Raw genomic sequence first — 15,322 nt, 5'->3', positions numbered from 1 at the left:
GGCAAACTAGTCCTGTATATTCAAGACCCAATCCTGCAAGGTGCTGTGCACTCTCAATTCCAGCACCGCTCAAGATTGGTCCCTAAAAGTCTATACCTCTTCACTAGCTATGTGAGGATGTCAATTAATGTGAGATTAGTGTTTCAAGATGTGGGGGCCTCATTCATCAAAAACATGTTTCAGCAGATTATATTATTTTAAAAGGGATTTATAAGGAGAAAAATATATTGTACCAGTCTGGAATGTAGTTAAGCTATAAAATAAATCAAAATCTATTGTCTTTCTTTTTTAAGCCATGTGAATTGTGTAGCCTTGGTAGCTACAGTTGCACTTGACTCCAAGGTGAAAAGAAAATGATTTTTTAAGATATAGTATGTTTTACTGCTTTGAATAAAACATGAGGTCAAGTTGTAACATATCCTAAGACACTGTTCTCTTTATTAAATATTGTTGGTTTACAGTAAAAAGTTGAAAAAAATGCAGTTTGTATGGTGCTGGAATTATTTTTGCAGAATACATAAAATGTGCCTGTCTTACTGTTGGAGTAATTACCCTTAAATATGAATAAGAATAATGAACTAATTTCTGCATGTTTGAAAATAATCTGTTTAATTAAATAATATTCTTATAATATTTGATTGGGATTGTCCTTTATTTGCTCTTCCTGTCCCATTTAGCTGAAAAATCAAACCTCTAAGATTTTCCATTGAGGGAGCAAAGCCAATTACTCTAGAGGGTTTTTTGTGCATAAATAGTGTGACATTCAGAGACAAATAAGTGGAAATTTTCTTTTGAAAGGGTCTTTTATTTTCCAAATTAAGAAAGACAAATCAAACTGTTACTTTGACTTATTAGTCAAAGCACCGCGTGGGGCTGGGGTGCAAACCCATAAGACTTATTAAATCAGTTTGTATTTTAATGCTTATTTAACAGATTCAATTTGATAGATCAAGACAAAGAAGAGAGAGAACAGGAAATTTGGCAACTATATCATAGACCACTGATCAGCACCTCCCCCTCCCTCCCTCCGTGCACCTCCCGCTCAGCTGTTTTCCGGTGTGCTTGAGGCTCTGGGGGCGGGGAGGGCATAGCAAGTTCAGGGGAAGGGGTGGAGTGGGGGCAGGGCCTGTGGCAGAGCCAGGGGTTGAGCAGTGAGCACCCCCTGGCCCATTGGAATGTTGGCGCCTGTAGCTCCAGCCCCAGAGTCTGTGCTTATACAAGGGGCCGCATATTAACTTCTGAACAGCCGCATGTGGCTCCAGAGCCACAGGTTGGCCACCCCTGAGATAGGGCATTCAAGAGTTACATAACAAACTTGTTTGATGAATAAAGCCTCAAGAACTACCCAAAACTATCTGCTCTGTCCCTCTACTAGCACCATCTGCACTGCTGCCTGACTTCCTATGTTTTTGCACTTCTCTGCAGGTAATGATGTCTGCTCTTATGGGTCTGCTATAGGAGGAGACAGGCATACTGACAGCCATGATTTGGTTCTAAGGATGGCCCATGGATTCCTGGTAAATTGGCAAAGTGATCCCTGGCTTTACTGTTGAGGAAACTGTAATTATACCCCAATTTTGTAATCAGATCCATAAGGGGAAGGACCTTTTACACCCCTCCAGATCTGATTGCAGGAGTGGAACCACAGATTCATTAGCTGTTATTTCTATTTTTAAAGTAATCACTTTGCTTGGCATAGCACAAAACAGAGTGTTTGCCCCCAAGAAGCTAACCGTGTAAAGTCTTAGCTCTCTGAGGGTACGTCTACACTACAGGGGGGAGTCGATTTTAAGATACGCGAATTCAGCTACGTGAATAGCGTAGCTGAATTCGACGTATCGCAGCCGACTTACCCTGCTGTGAGGACGGCGGCAAAATCGACTTCTGCGGCTTTCTGTCGGCGGCGCTTACTCCCACCTCCGCTGGTGGAGTAAGAGCGCCGATTCGGGGATCGATTGTCGTGTCCCGATGGGACGCGATAAATCGATCCCCGAGAGGTCGATTTCTACCCGCCGATTCAGGCGGGTAGTGTAGACCTAGCCTGAGAGTGGAATTCCCACTTTTGTCTGTGGACATTCTGCATGTGGAGGGCTTATCAGACTTCCATCAACCTTGCTGCATCTATTCTGGGGTTTAGGTTGGCATAGCTATGGGCTCAGCATACCTCCCACCATTTCAAGTGGCTAAAGTGGTACGCAGTGCCACGAAGGTTTGGCCAGTCTGCCCCAAGCCAGAGATGGAGTGCTGGTGGCCAGCCCAAATTTGATTGGCGGTGAGACGTAGCACATGGGGTTGCAACACCACTCAAATTTGGTCCGGCTGCTGCTCCGGAGATGGGGGGCAGACAGACCAAGCCTGACTGGCACTGTGACATGTTGCAAGCTGGCACATGGGGAAGGCCAAGGCAACTGCCCCCTTTGTCTCCTCTCTTCTCCTCCCCAGGTGGCCCTGAAGGTGGGAAATGTTCTGTTTCAGCCAGGCCAGTGGCTTGAAGGTGCAGTTCAAAGCTGGACAGCCACACAAAACCCTGGCAGGCTACGGTGCTCAGGCCTTGGATTTTCCACCCCCCTGAGTGCCCTAGCTAGGGTGACCTACATTTTAAGTGTACGCCAGCCCTGGGTGGCAAGGGCAAGGTGGACCCCTCCCCCCGCTCTGTGAGGGTTGGAGTGGGCGCCTCTGCCTGCGTGGCAGGCTAGGAGAGGGTCTGAGAGCAGTCTGAGCTCTCACCCCCGGCTCTGGTGGGGATTGCCGCTGAGGCGTGGGAGACGGGAGTGAGCGCAGTATTATGCAGCGGGCTAGAGTGCTAGGGGCTGTCACTTGCACCCCAGCCCCACGCGGTGCTTGCAGCCACCTCCTTTTGTGCGAGGAGAGCAACCGCCTGGCTGCCGAGCCATGGATGGGACCGCCTCGCCACATAACGGAGCAACCGGCGCCGTGGCTTAGTTGGTTAAAGCGCCTGTCTAGTAAACAGGAGATCCTGGGTTCGAATCCCAGCGGTGCCTGCGCGGGCCGGGCCCGCGTTTTGCCCCGGGGTATTTTTATCTCCGCTCCCTCCCAGGACAGGGGCCGCACTGGCTGGTCCGGCGGGGCCGCCGCTGCCAGTGGTTCAGGAGAAGCAGGGTCTCCCCCTTCTCTTCCGGAGCCAGTGAACGCCCTGCCCGCAGCCATGATCCCGAGCCCTCCCCGGCCCTGCGCCGCTTCCCAGAGTCCTTACAGTGCTTGGCCCCCCTGGCTGTGCCGCGCCCGCGTAGTGCCGCCCCCTCCCTGCCCCAGCGTGCTGGGCCCTGTAGTGCCTCCCCCCCCTCCCCGCTGTGCCGCGCCCCGCATAGGGCCTGCCCCCCCCGCTGCGCCCTGCGTAGTGCCTCCCCCTCTCTGCTGTGCCGCGCCCGCGTAGTGCCGCCCCCTCCCTGCCCCAGCGTGCTGGGCCCTGTAGTGCCTCCCCCCCCCTCCCCGCTGTGCTGCGCCCCGCATAGGGCCTGCCCCCTCCCTGCCCCAGTGTGCTGTGCCACATAGTGCCCCCCTGCTGTGCTGTACCCCATGTAGTGCCTGCCCCTCTCTCCTCCCGCCCCCATCTGCTGTGCTGCGCCATGCGTAGTGCCCCCCCGCTGTGCTGCACCCCGCATAGTGCCTACCCCTCTCTCCTCCCTGCCCCCCGCCTGCTGTGCCCTGCGTAGTGCCTGTCCCCTCCCCGCTGTGCTGCTCCTGCCAGTGCAAGGATATTTTGTGCCCTAGGCAAAACTTCCACCCTGCGCCCCTCCCCCCTTCCTTCCCCCCAGAGCATCGCTTATTCTGAACTTTCAAAAATGAATACTGCATAATGTGGCATTGTTCATTACAATTAATACACGTTCGGCTTGAACATTTATTAATTTCATTATTTAGTCTACATATTTAATGAAAATAAATGGCCTTGGGTCTGCTGCAGGTGGCTAAAGTCCCTCCTGCCCCCCGGAACTGGAAAGTGCTGTTTTGGGGATCAGAGCACAGAGCTGGGAGTCAGGATCAGGCTTCTATTCTCCACCCTGGCACCAACTCACTGGATGACTTCAGGCAGGTTACTTCCCCGTTCTGGGCTTCAGCTCCCCCCAGCACTAAGGTGTGAAATGGTTCCTTGCTCCTGGGCTGGAAAGTGCAATGCAGGCGGGAGGGGGTGTCTGAAGGCCTGTCTTTCCCACAGGTGTGAGGCGAGGACAGAGTTCCAGCCTCCGTCATGACCGTCCGAGTTGCTTTACTCTGCCCCACGCCAATTGCTGCTGAAGCCCCTTACTCAGAGACTCTGGCCCAGGGCAGAGGCATCAGTGTCACTCTGGGCCTGATTTTCAGAGATGCTGAGCACCTGCAGTTCCCCCGATGTCTGTGGGAACTCCAGGGTACTCAGTACTTCTGAAACTCAGGGCAATTTATTTCGAATGCTGGGCCAGGACTGAGCCTGCAAAGGCAGGTCCATATACACCCCTCAATCCACAGCAGATCTCCCATCAATAACAATACAAGCAATCAGGAGAATGATGAGGGGCAGTTGGCCCAATGCTGGGAGTGGGGAGGATATGGCCCTAATGTGGTCACTAAACTTCTACCTAGTAAAGTTACTGGTGCATCTGCTGTCATTCAGTGGGAGAACAAAAATCTCTTGGGTGCTGCAGCCTGCCCAGGGTTCAGCTGCACTCAACCTGAGTTGCTCACACACTTGCAGTGGTTGTGCACCACGCAACTGGTCACCCATGTTACATGAAAATCTGGCTCTGGCGGTGTCGTAATTAGACTTAACAGTTACTGCTGCATTTCCTAGAGCTGTTGTCCCAGGCTGGCTGCAGACTCAGGCAGACAGAACTGTGTCGGCTAGACACCCATCACCTTTGGAAGATTTTCATTGTAGCCATAAGGGCTCGAGACAGCCGTGTTTCTTCACTGAAAACTTGCAGTGTGCTGCTCCTGAATCCCAGATTAATACCTTGTGTGGGCAGGAGCAGAGCTCAGGGCTTGAAGGCCTCTGGTCTAATGATCTGAGCCAGCGCAGAACTAGGAGCCTCGATCTCCTGTGTTCAAAGCAGGACTCCGACAATGACTTCCCAGGTGACCTTGGGCAAGTCATGTCCCTGTTTTCTGCCTCAGTTTCCCCCCCAAATGGGGCTCTATTTACCTAACCTATTTACCTAACCTCTCCTCTCCCTGCCCCCGCCTGCTGCACCCCACGTAGTGCCTGCCCCTTCCCTGCTGTACTGCGCCCCGTGTAGTGCCATCCCCTCCCTTCCTCCCTCCCCTGCCTACTGCAGCCCACATAGTGCCTGCCCCCTGCTATGCCACGCCCCACGTAATGCCTGCTCCCTCCCTGCCTCAGTCTGCTGTGCTGTGGCACCCAGTGTCTAGTTCCCTGCCTTGTACCTGCTGTACCCATACTGCCTGGCACGCTGCCCTGCCCCCATGCCCAGTGACCTCTGTTTTGTCATACCAACTGTGCCTGGTGTCGTGTCCTGTCCTGAAACCCCCCATCCTTCCCTGTGCTCTCTTTGGCCTGTGCTCGCTACACTGCTCTGCACCCATAGTGCCTTACACCCTAAAGCTTGGCAGCCTGCCCTGCGAGCTACATGGTCAGTTCTTACAGTGCCCTGCCCTGACCACTGCCTGCCCTGCCCTCCTGCACACAAGGCAGAAGCAGGTACCCCCAATACATGCGATTAAGTCTTTCCCCAAGCTGCTGGGGCTACTGCTTTTCCAGCTTCTCTCCTTGGGGTGGGCTCTAGGGAGTCCTCCCAAGACTGATTACGCAAGAGAGGAGATCAAGCTGCTGCTGAACATACACAACTCCTGTAGGCAGAAGATGGGTCCTCCACCTGCCAGTGTGCTCAAGCTGGTAGGTAGCTGCTCTCTGGTAAGCTCTTGTCCCACCAATAGCTCCATCCTTTACAGGAGAAGGAGCTAATGCATTCACTAGCAGAAAGTCTGTAGTGGTGGTTCTTCAGTATTTACTGGTTTGTACCAGTGGGCTTATTTTAACCATCCTGAGTATCTATAACCAAACTGTACCTTAAGAAGTTAACAAGTTTAGAGAGTATGACATTATCCTTTTTTTGGGTCAAATAAAAATGACATTTTAGCATATTAAATTTAGCTGATGTGTTTTATATGTCCTGAACTCAATACTTCTCTAATTGTTTGAACAAGAGATACTAAGCTTCTCTTTTGATTGGAAGAGCAAGGTTCAGAAAAAAAAGGACAGAAAGAAAAGTTATCTCTATACACTGCTTCCTCATTGCCTTTAATGAGGCCAGAGAGTGTCTAAATGAGTTAACAGGGTTTTCTTTGTTTATTGCCATTTCAGTGATTTCAAAGCAGCATGTATTATTAAATGCATCAATTTAACATCAAATGGGTAATGGATAGAGAGTGGTTACTTATTATTTATGGTGCATGTTATACATTATTCTGGGTCATTGCCAGCCGGAGGATGATTAATAGTGGGGATTTAATAATATTTCAATATGGTGTTTTCTACTAGACAGTTTATTTAACAACAGATTTACAATGCCTATCACCATTATTCTTGTCCTATAGAATATTGTGTTGACCCATGTTGCTGTAATTGAAGTTATACAGAGTAATGGGTTATTTTTATATTTTGAAAATATAAACCTACTATATCTTCTCATAGTAGGTTTAATCAGTATGTTAGAATGTTTAAACAAGTGCTTTAGAGATAGCTAAAGCGCACGTTAGTTTGAATCAAATTGAAGGAAAATCATATTTACTATAAAGGCTTAGAGTGCCTAGTCCATGTTTAATGTTAAATAAGTTGTGGTGTTGTATGTTTAGGCTGCTTAAGTTCTGTTGACAATTTCAGTTTTCTATAACAGAATTTTGAGGTGCCTATTCCTTGATGAGCTGAAATTTCCATCTCAAAACTCTCTGTTCCCTTGCTCTAAATCTTCAATAGCTTCTTAGTTAGGGAATGAACGTATTCTTTTCTTCTCTTTTTTCCCTATACTTGGCATTTATATTTGCAAAATGTATTACAGAAAAGTATTGACATCACTGAACAGCTTTGGGACTTTTTATTTAGCTTCCCCTACTGAAGGATTTCACAAATAAATCACTATTTCCTGTGTAAAGTGGAAACAAGTTCTCTGTGCCATTAGTAATGCTGGGTGTATAGGGGGAAAAAGTAACATTTTAAATCTCAACCTTCAAAAATATTTATAACATTTAAGAGCCATATTCTGCCCTCAGTTATGCCATTGTATTGACTTCAGTAGTGTTATTCCAGAATTACACCAGTGTAAATGAGAGAAAAATTTGTCCCTAAATCTAATGACAAAAGGCCAAATCCTGCAAACATTACCAGGTGTTGTGAGTAACCTCAATGGAGTAAAGTTAAAGTGACCAGATGTTCCGATTTTATAGGGACAGTCCCGATATTCAGGGCTTTGTCTTATATACTCGCCTATTACCCTCTAGCCCGTCTCAGTTTTTCACACTTGCTATCTGGTCACCCTAAGTAAAGTATTAGAGCCTTAAGATCCCATCCACATACTTATACATGTGAGTAACCTTAGTCATGTGTGGGGCTATGAATTGGCACGGCGGAATGCATGCATCTAATTTACAGGATCAGAGCTTCAGATTGTAAGATGCTCAAACAGGGAACTTTCAGTTGTATTTATGTATAAGGTACTATATAAATAATATTTAATAATAGGCAATATAAAAAGTAAGCATAATCCAAAAAACAAACAAATTAAACAAATTTTACATTGAAAACTGAAAAAAATGTATTTTGGAGCAGTATCCTGGGTACCCTGGGTATCCTGGGAATAAACTTCCTTGTACAGACTTTATATATAAACACTGTATGGAGGAAAACAAAAGAACTATCATATGAAAAAATTCAAAGGAAAGAATAAATTAAGGCCATATTTATCATATCACACTATGATATTTTTCAGTAGTTCACTGATTAGTATTGTAAAGAAAACTCCAAGAAAAAGAAACTACTAAGGAGCCTGCCCATAATGCTGGAGTATAGATCTATAGCTGCATAGATAACAATGATTTACAAAAAGTATTTTGTATAAAGCATTTTTCTACTTCTTTGATCTTATTGTATGATAAGAACAAAATTACACAACTTCTTAGAATCAGTTCTGAAATAAAACCCTGGTCAAAATTCCACATCAGAGGAAATTTTATTATGGATAAGGATATGATTTAGTCACAGAGGTCATGGAAGTCACGGAGTCCCTGAGTTTACCGGACCTCCATGACTTCTTCAGCTTCAGCTGTCAGCGGTTGTGGCCAGGGAAGAGCTGGGGCTGTGCGCCCCCTACCCCTCCGTGACTGTGGCCAGAGCTGGGAATTTTTTCATTTTTGTGTCTCAAAATATTTCACAGTTTTACATGAATTTTTGTTTATTGCCCGCAACCTAAATTAATTACTAAAAATAATTGTGACCAAATCTTAACCTTAATTATGGATTGTATTAGTGGTGTTACTGCAGATTTTGTAGTAGTTCTTTCAGGCACTAGGAAAATGAGCATGAACATCCTGTGTTTTGGCAATTCTCTCACATACTGTATGTAACTAAACCAACTTGCTCCTAGCTCTTACACCAGGGGTCGGCAACCTTTGGCACGTGGCTCGCCAGGGTAAGCACCCTGGCGGGCCGGGCCGGTTTGTTTACCTGCCGTGTCCGCAGATTTGGCTGATTGTGGCTCCCACTGGCCGCAGTTCGCCATTCCGGGTCTATGCAGGCGGCGGGAAGTGGCAGCCAGCATATCCCTCGGCCCGCGCTGCTTCCCGCCGCCCCCATTGGCCCGGAGCGGCGAACTGCAGCCAGTGGGAGCCGCGATCGGCCGAACCTGTGGACGCGGCAGGTAAACAAAGTGGCCCAGCCTGCCAGAGTGCTTACCCTGGCAAGCAGTGTGCCAAAGGTTGCCGACCCCGTCTTACACACTAGTGGAGGCTAGGGTTGCCATCCCTCCAGGGTTGGCCAGGACTCTCCCAGAATCGGCATTGGTCTCCTGGTGACTACTGAAAGCAATCCGGGAGATTTTAATAGGCTATTTTAAGAAAATGACATTATGTCATGTTGGGGAAAACAACCTCCCGCAATAACTTCAGTCAGAGTTGGCAACCCTGGTGGAGGTTGGTTTTGTGTTGGGGTCTGTTTTGGATAAAGTGTTATATCAATCTCTGCACTGTTGCTTGTAGGGGGACAGGATTATTCAGGATCTTTTTTGCTAAATGTGGTGCAGCCAATACACATGTCCCGCAGCTTGAAGAAATGCTGCACACAGGAAGAAATGCTTATGTGAGTCAGACATTTATGAACACTTTCTACGTGAGAGTGAATCTGTTAGATGAGGTACCAGTAATGTACACTTACAACATGTTGTATTTGAATTATTACATCAAAACCAATAATGAATATTCTTTTACAATTTATCAACAGGAATGGCCTGGTGAGTTAGCCAGCATGGCTCAGGAGTGGCCTGATAAATTCACTTTTGAACATGGTCAGTCTGAAAGACACTTTAACACATTTGAGGAAATGGGGCAAAATCTGAATAGATTCAGCAGCACAGATCCAATTTGTCTTGACTCCATAAGAATGATTCTGTTTTTTTTTAATTTGGCTACCCAGAGTAACGAAGCCCAGCCTGCAGTAACAGATATATAGATATCTGTTTAGTTATGTGAGAAATAACTAATATTTTAAAACTATGTTTATAAAATGCTGATGCTCCTGGAATGAATCATGGCACTGATTTCTTTCCATAGATAGATTAACGTAAAATAAATACATCACATACGTTTTTTTCCGTGTTTTAAATCTAGCCAGTCAGGCAAACTGCTCTCTCTGTACATAAACTTCCATTGACTTCAGGTGGGAGAGGGGTCAAGAGTCTTGTATGGATGGGTCTATTTGTTAAATGTTATAAAGAAATTCCTGAAATAATATGAAACCTGCTTGGATGTATTCAGTGTCCATTCTGCTGCGGTATCAGTCTTTCCATATCCAATATCTTTTCCAAGGTTTGCAACCACTCTGCTTTGAAAGGAAGAGTTAAGCATTTCCAATTTGTAATATTTGAAGAAGACAACCATTTCTTATTCACTTGTTTCAAAGTTTTGTGCAACTTTTTGAGGGACAAAGGTGACTTGAAATCCAAAAAATCATTCAGGACTCGGCCTTTGTCTCAGAGGGATCAAATACGTGGGCACACCCATGTGATGGTATATCCAGGCCCTGACTCTGCAAATACTTGCACATGAATTGTGAGCAGGCCCAGTGAAATCCAAGTTAAACATGTACATAAGTGTTTGCAGGATCAGTGCCAAGGAATATTGATTAACTGACTTGCATGAGTAGTTCCATTGACTTCAGTGGGGCCATTCACATGCTCAAAATTACTCACATGCATAAGTGTTTGCCAGATTGGCATCCCAGTTCTCTCCTAGTATTTATCTCCTATATCTAGGTTATTTTAGCCAGTATCTTGAGACTTAAAGCAAACCCTCAAGAAATGAATTAATCAGCATGACTCTGAAGTGTTTTAATGCAAACATAAAATTGATATTCTCTCTTAAAAAATTTGGACAATTATTCATGCTAAAATGATTCTTTAAAAATATTATGCCATGTAAAATACCATGGAAGAATGTTTTGTAAAGCAATTAGAAAATGTGAAACAATGCTAACATTTAATTTTAATGATTTTTGTGTGCATGTGTATGAGCATGTTCTCTTTATATTTGTATAGGGTTATTTGACTCCCAAGTCTCTGGGGCTTTTGTTTGTTTTTGGACCCTTCATCCCCAGACCCCTTTCTGTTTGGTTCCTCCTCCCTCCTGCACAGTCTAAAGAGTCTGGAGCAGCAAAAGGGGCAGGGAACAAAGAACAGAAAAGGATGAGAAAAGAAAGGTTAATTTAAAAAAGATCTGAATTATGTGGCAGTGCTAATTAACACTCTGGGGACTGCTGTAGCCTGTTGAAGGCCACTTATATTTAACATAAGAGTGTAGTTACCAGTTTTTAAACATCCTTAAAGTTCATACATCATCTGCCAAGTAGCAGGTTGGAGCAGCTGTCTCCCTATAAATATTTCCATTTTTGTTTTACAGGGACTTCAGCAAGTGTGTAGAGTTTTCCCACCCCCAGCACTTGCAACATCATGTCACTTAAAAAGAAATTGTACAGTTTATAAAATTATATTGCTCTAGGTTACAGCAAGTGGTGCTCATAGGTAGGGCCCTATCAAATTTACGGCCATGGAAAATGTGTCACAGACCGTGAAATCTGTTTCTTTTGTGTTCTTTTACCCTATACTATACAGATTTCATGGGAGAGACTAGCGTTTCTCAAATTGAAGGTCCTGACCCAAAAGGGAGTTGCAGGGGGGTCAGAAGGTACCATACCATACCATTACATACCACGCCAACCTTCTGTGCTTCAGAGCTGGGCGCCAGAGAGTGGCAGCTGCTGACTGAGGGCCCAGCTTTGCAGGCAGCAGTGCAGAAGTAAGGGTGGCAATACCATACTATACCATCCTTACTTCTGCACTGCTGCTGGCAGTGGCTTTGCCTTCAGAGCTGGGCTCCGGGCCAGCAGCCGCCACTCTCCAGCTGCCCAGCTCTGAAGACAGCGCCGCCACCAGCAGAAGTAAAGGTAGCAGTACTGCAACTCCCCCATAATAACCTTGCGATCCCCCCCATAACTCCTTTTTGGGTCAGGACCCTTACAATAATGACACTCAGATTTAAAAAGCTGAAATAATGAAATTCACGATTTTTAAAACCCTATGATCGTGAAATTGACCAAGATGGACCATGAATTTGCTAGGGCCCTACTCATAAGGCAGTGTACCCAGGCATTTAACTTAATGAACATTTGCTAATGTTCATTAAGTTAAATGTGTTCTGCGAAGCAGTGTTATTTAAAAAGGATATAGGCAAGCAAGACCTGCTTGACTTTTCAACATGCTGCTAGAAAGGTGGTCTTGTATAGTCAGACAGTAGTCAGGCGAGCTGGTTCTAGTCCCAGGTTTGGTACTCACATGCTGTTTGATCCTGGGTATGTTAACTCTCTGTAGTCCATTTCCTTATCTGTAAAATGGCGATAATACTACTTACCTACTTCACAGGGATGCTGTGAGAGTTAGTTAATATTTTGTGAAGCATTCTGAGCTCTGGGATAAAAGCTCTTTTTTAGTGTAAAGTATTATTCTTATTGATAAACTCAGTACTTGTGTAACAAAGGCCACATTTACTGGGGGTCTCTTCAGTGGCATCAGCAAAATCCACCAGTTTATTTGGGCTCTGCATGGGTTCAGGGGTCTACCCACCTGGATCTGTTTGCAGGATTGGAGCCTCTGTTTGCAAATGTAACTCTTTGGAGGCTTAATTGAAAAGGTCCCTTGAAAATTAGCCCTAAAGATTTTTATTCTGTGTAGTTTTCCATACATCACTAGCAGATGTTCATTAAGCATTGGGCTTGACTTATATATCACAACGTATATACCACATATTTTACACTTAAATATTTTGCAGGCTGGAATTTTTTCATTTTTGTGTCAAAATATTTCAAAGTTTTACATGAAAGGGCTAGTGAAATATATTTGATATTGACAGGGGAGAGAAAAATATAATGGATGTAGCATGTGATGGCATAGTTAGAAGCTGCTTTAAAAATGTCTCAAGTCTTTTGAAAGCCAGCACACTGAAAGATGGCTGTGGACAAAGTGGAAGAAAGACAAATGCCCAATTTCTTATGACAGTTTCCTAGATTGGTTGCAATCTTATTTAAATGGAACAAATTAATGCTTGGTTGAGGACAGGTAATTCTTGGAAGTTAACTTAGGGATGGTGAACTGACTAACCTTTCTCAATGATCATCTGTGAGGGCATCATACTGACTACTTGATCCATCTGTTCATGCATACCAAGGTATAACTAGCCCCCATATTGAGAGTTTTGACCCTCTTGCAGCCTATATAGGACACTGTACAAGCAGGATAGTAAGGACCGGTAAATTCTACAGTGATACTTTTAACTGCACACAATGGTGAATAAAGGCCTATTGAGTAATATTAAGAAATATTGTTTCTGGCCAAGATGGCTACCTCAGAATATACAACATTCACATAAACATTTCTAGAATGATGATGAAGCATTAAAGTTATGTACAGATAGAATATCCAATACATTTACAGAAATACACTCTTTTATTGTTTAAGCTGGATACTTGGATCTATTTATCTTTGAAGACTTGGTGGGATGAAGCAAGCTGGTATAATTTTGAAAGCAGTGACTGCTCAGGTCCTCTCTGTAGACATTACACAGAGGTAGTGTGATAATGTCCTTCTCTAACATTTGATAAAGCATATTATTCTCCTGGTCCTCATCTGTGGATTTTTACATTTAAAAAAATTGTATCTTTCTTGTATGGGCAAGGATGAAGTATATCGGATGTGGATATATGAATGGTGTGCAATGCCCTGGATTGTTCACCTCTGTTGTTTGTAACTATAATCCTCTGTAAGTAGTATACAGTATGTTGTAATAATTAGAAACTTGCATTTTACACTGCTAGATGTATTAATTACTATATAATGATTATTATCCTGTCACCTGCATATAATTAGTTTTTACTTGTTTAGTAGTGAAAGCTTTGCTTAAAATTACAGCAACTTGGTCAAGCGTACCACAGGCATGAACCTATTTAATTTTTATTCATGAACTCATGGAACCAGAGTTTAAAAGAAAATGTTATAACGTATAATGTATAGATAAAATGCTTGCCATTGGGAACAGATGGGGCATACGTTATTAGTTTTATAGCAGTTTTCAAAATTCATGTGGGTTGAATAAGTAAAATAATCATGAATAAAATGTGGGCCTGGGCCATTAAATATTCATGACAGTTTGCAAGACTGCAGATAAATTATTTTTTGCCTCAGCAATGTCTAGCTTCTGTAGGTGAGAAAAGGAGACGTGAACTGTTTTCATATCTAACTTATAATATAGACACTACGTCAAATTCACCTTTAGTGTAATGGCATTGATTTCAGTGGCATTACGCCAGGGATGATTCTGTCCTAATGATTATATATAATCACTTATGAAAACTGTGGGGAAGCCAGTGGAACTACACTAATTTATACCACCTGAAGATCTGGCCCTGTCATAGGTCAGCTGCACCCAGAGTGCTCTCCTGCAGCAGGCCTGCCTCAGTTTCCCCATGGAATGTTCCCAAGTATAAATATAACCCTTGTGGGGTTCATTTATAAGTCCCATGCAGATAAATCATAAGAATCCCACAACCATAACTTAAAATTCCCTTGCATAGTCCCAAAAGTACATGCAACATGCAGCCCTGGTGTCTTCACCACAGCCCAGGTCTCCAGCGCAGCCCTCTCCTGTCCTTCATCAGCACAGACACCCCAGCCCTGCCAACTCCACTCTTCACAGTAGGATCCCCCACAGCCTCTCTGCTTGGAGCATTCTTCACTCTCCCTAGTCATCTCGCTGTTTCTCAGGGTCCAAGTCCATCCACAGTTCCTTCAGCCCTCTCCAGCCCTGGTTCTCTGGCTTGGGGACAGCAGCCAGAAAACCCCTCTTGCTGCTCTCATGCCCTCAGCATTCTCCCAGGTCCCAAATATACAGTCTCATAGCCAATTCCTCCCTCTTCCCAAGGATGGCCTGCAGAGAGCTTTCTGCTCTCAGCAGCTTTCTCCAAAGATGTTGACAATGATGACTGTAACTGCTGCTACGGCTGCACTTGCTATGGCACAGGAGAGCGGGACCTGCATCATTTACAGGGGCCAGCCCTCCTCGTGACAGGCCTTGTAGCTTTATAAAGTGTAAGGGCCAAATTTTCGGAAGCCTCAACCTGGATTCTAATTTTGCTCCAACAATTAATTGCTGGCACAGTCAGTTGTCTACATTCTATCTATCATTTTTATTTAGCATGCTGATTTGTGTCTGCAAAAGATATAGTGATCACCATTAAAAAAGCATCATTTACAGTGGCATGGTATTTGACTTTACTACAGCATTTACTACAATTACAAAAAGAAATAATGTAGTACATATAACGTAGCTATTTAAAAATATATTTATAGTGTATCTCTTTACTGAGTAAAAAGCAACAGAGGGTCCTGTGGCACCTTTGAGACTAACACCCTCGTTAGTCTCAAAGGTGCCACAGGACCCTCTGTTGCTTTTTACAGATTCAGACTAACACGGCTACCCCTCTGATTCTTTACTGAGTGAAATTCAATCATTTTCATCCACCATTGATTTCTGTCAAAATTGTGGGTACAAAATT

General features: G+C 44.5%; 1 non-coding gene across 1 annotated transcript; it reads left to right on the top strand.

Annotated features, from left to right (window-relative positions):
- The first annotated feature begins 2,928 nt into the window (after positions 1–2,928).
- Positions 2,929–3,002, top strand: TRNAT-AGU (transfer RNA threonine (anticodon AGU)). Its single transcript has one exon. It is a non-coding gene; the product is annotated as a tRNA-Thr (tRNA).
- The last annotated feature ends 12,320 nt before the right edge of the window (positions 3,003–15,322 follow it).

This window comes from Malaclemys terrapin, chromosome 14 (assembly GCF_027887155.1).
Source record: "Malaclemys terrapin pileata isolate rMalTer1 chromosome 14, rMalTer1.hap1, whole genome shotgun sequence".
Taxonomy (NCBI): domain Eukaryota; kingdom Metazoa; phylum Chordata; order Testudines; family Emydidae; genus Malaclemys; species Malaclemys terrapin.
Note: the sequence above shows the minus strand (reverse complement) of the source record. Positions and strands in the feature narration are given on the sequence as shown.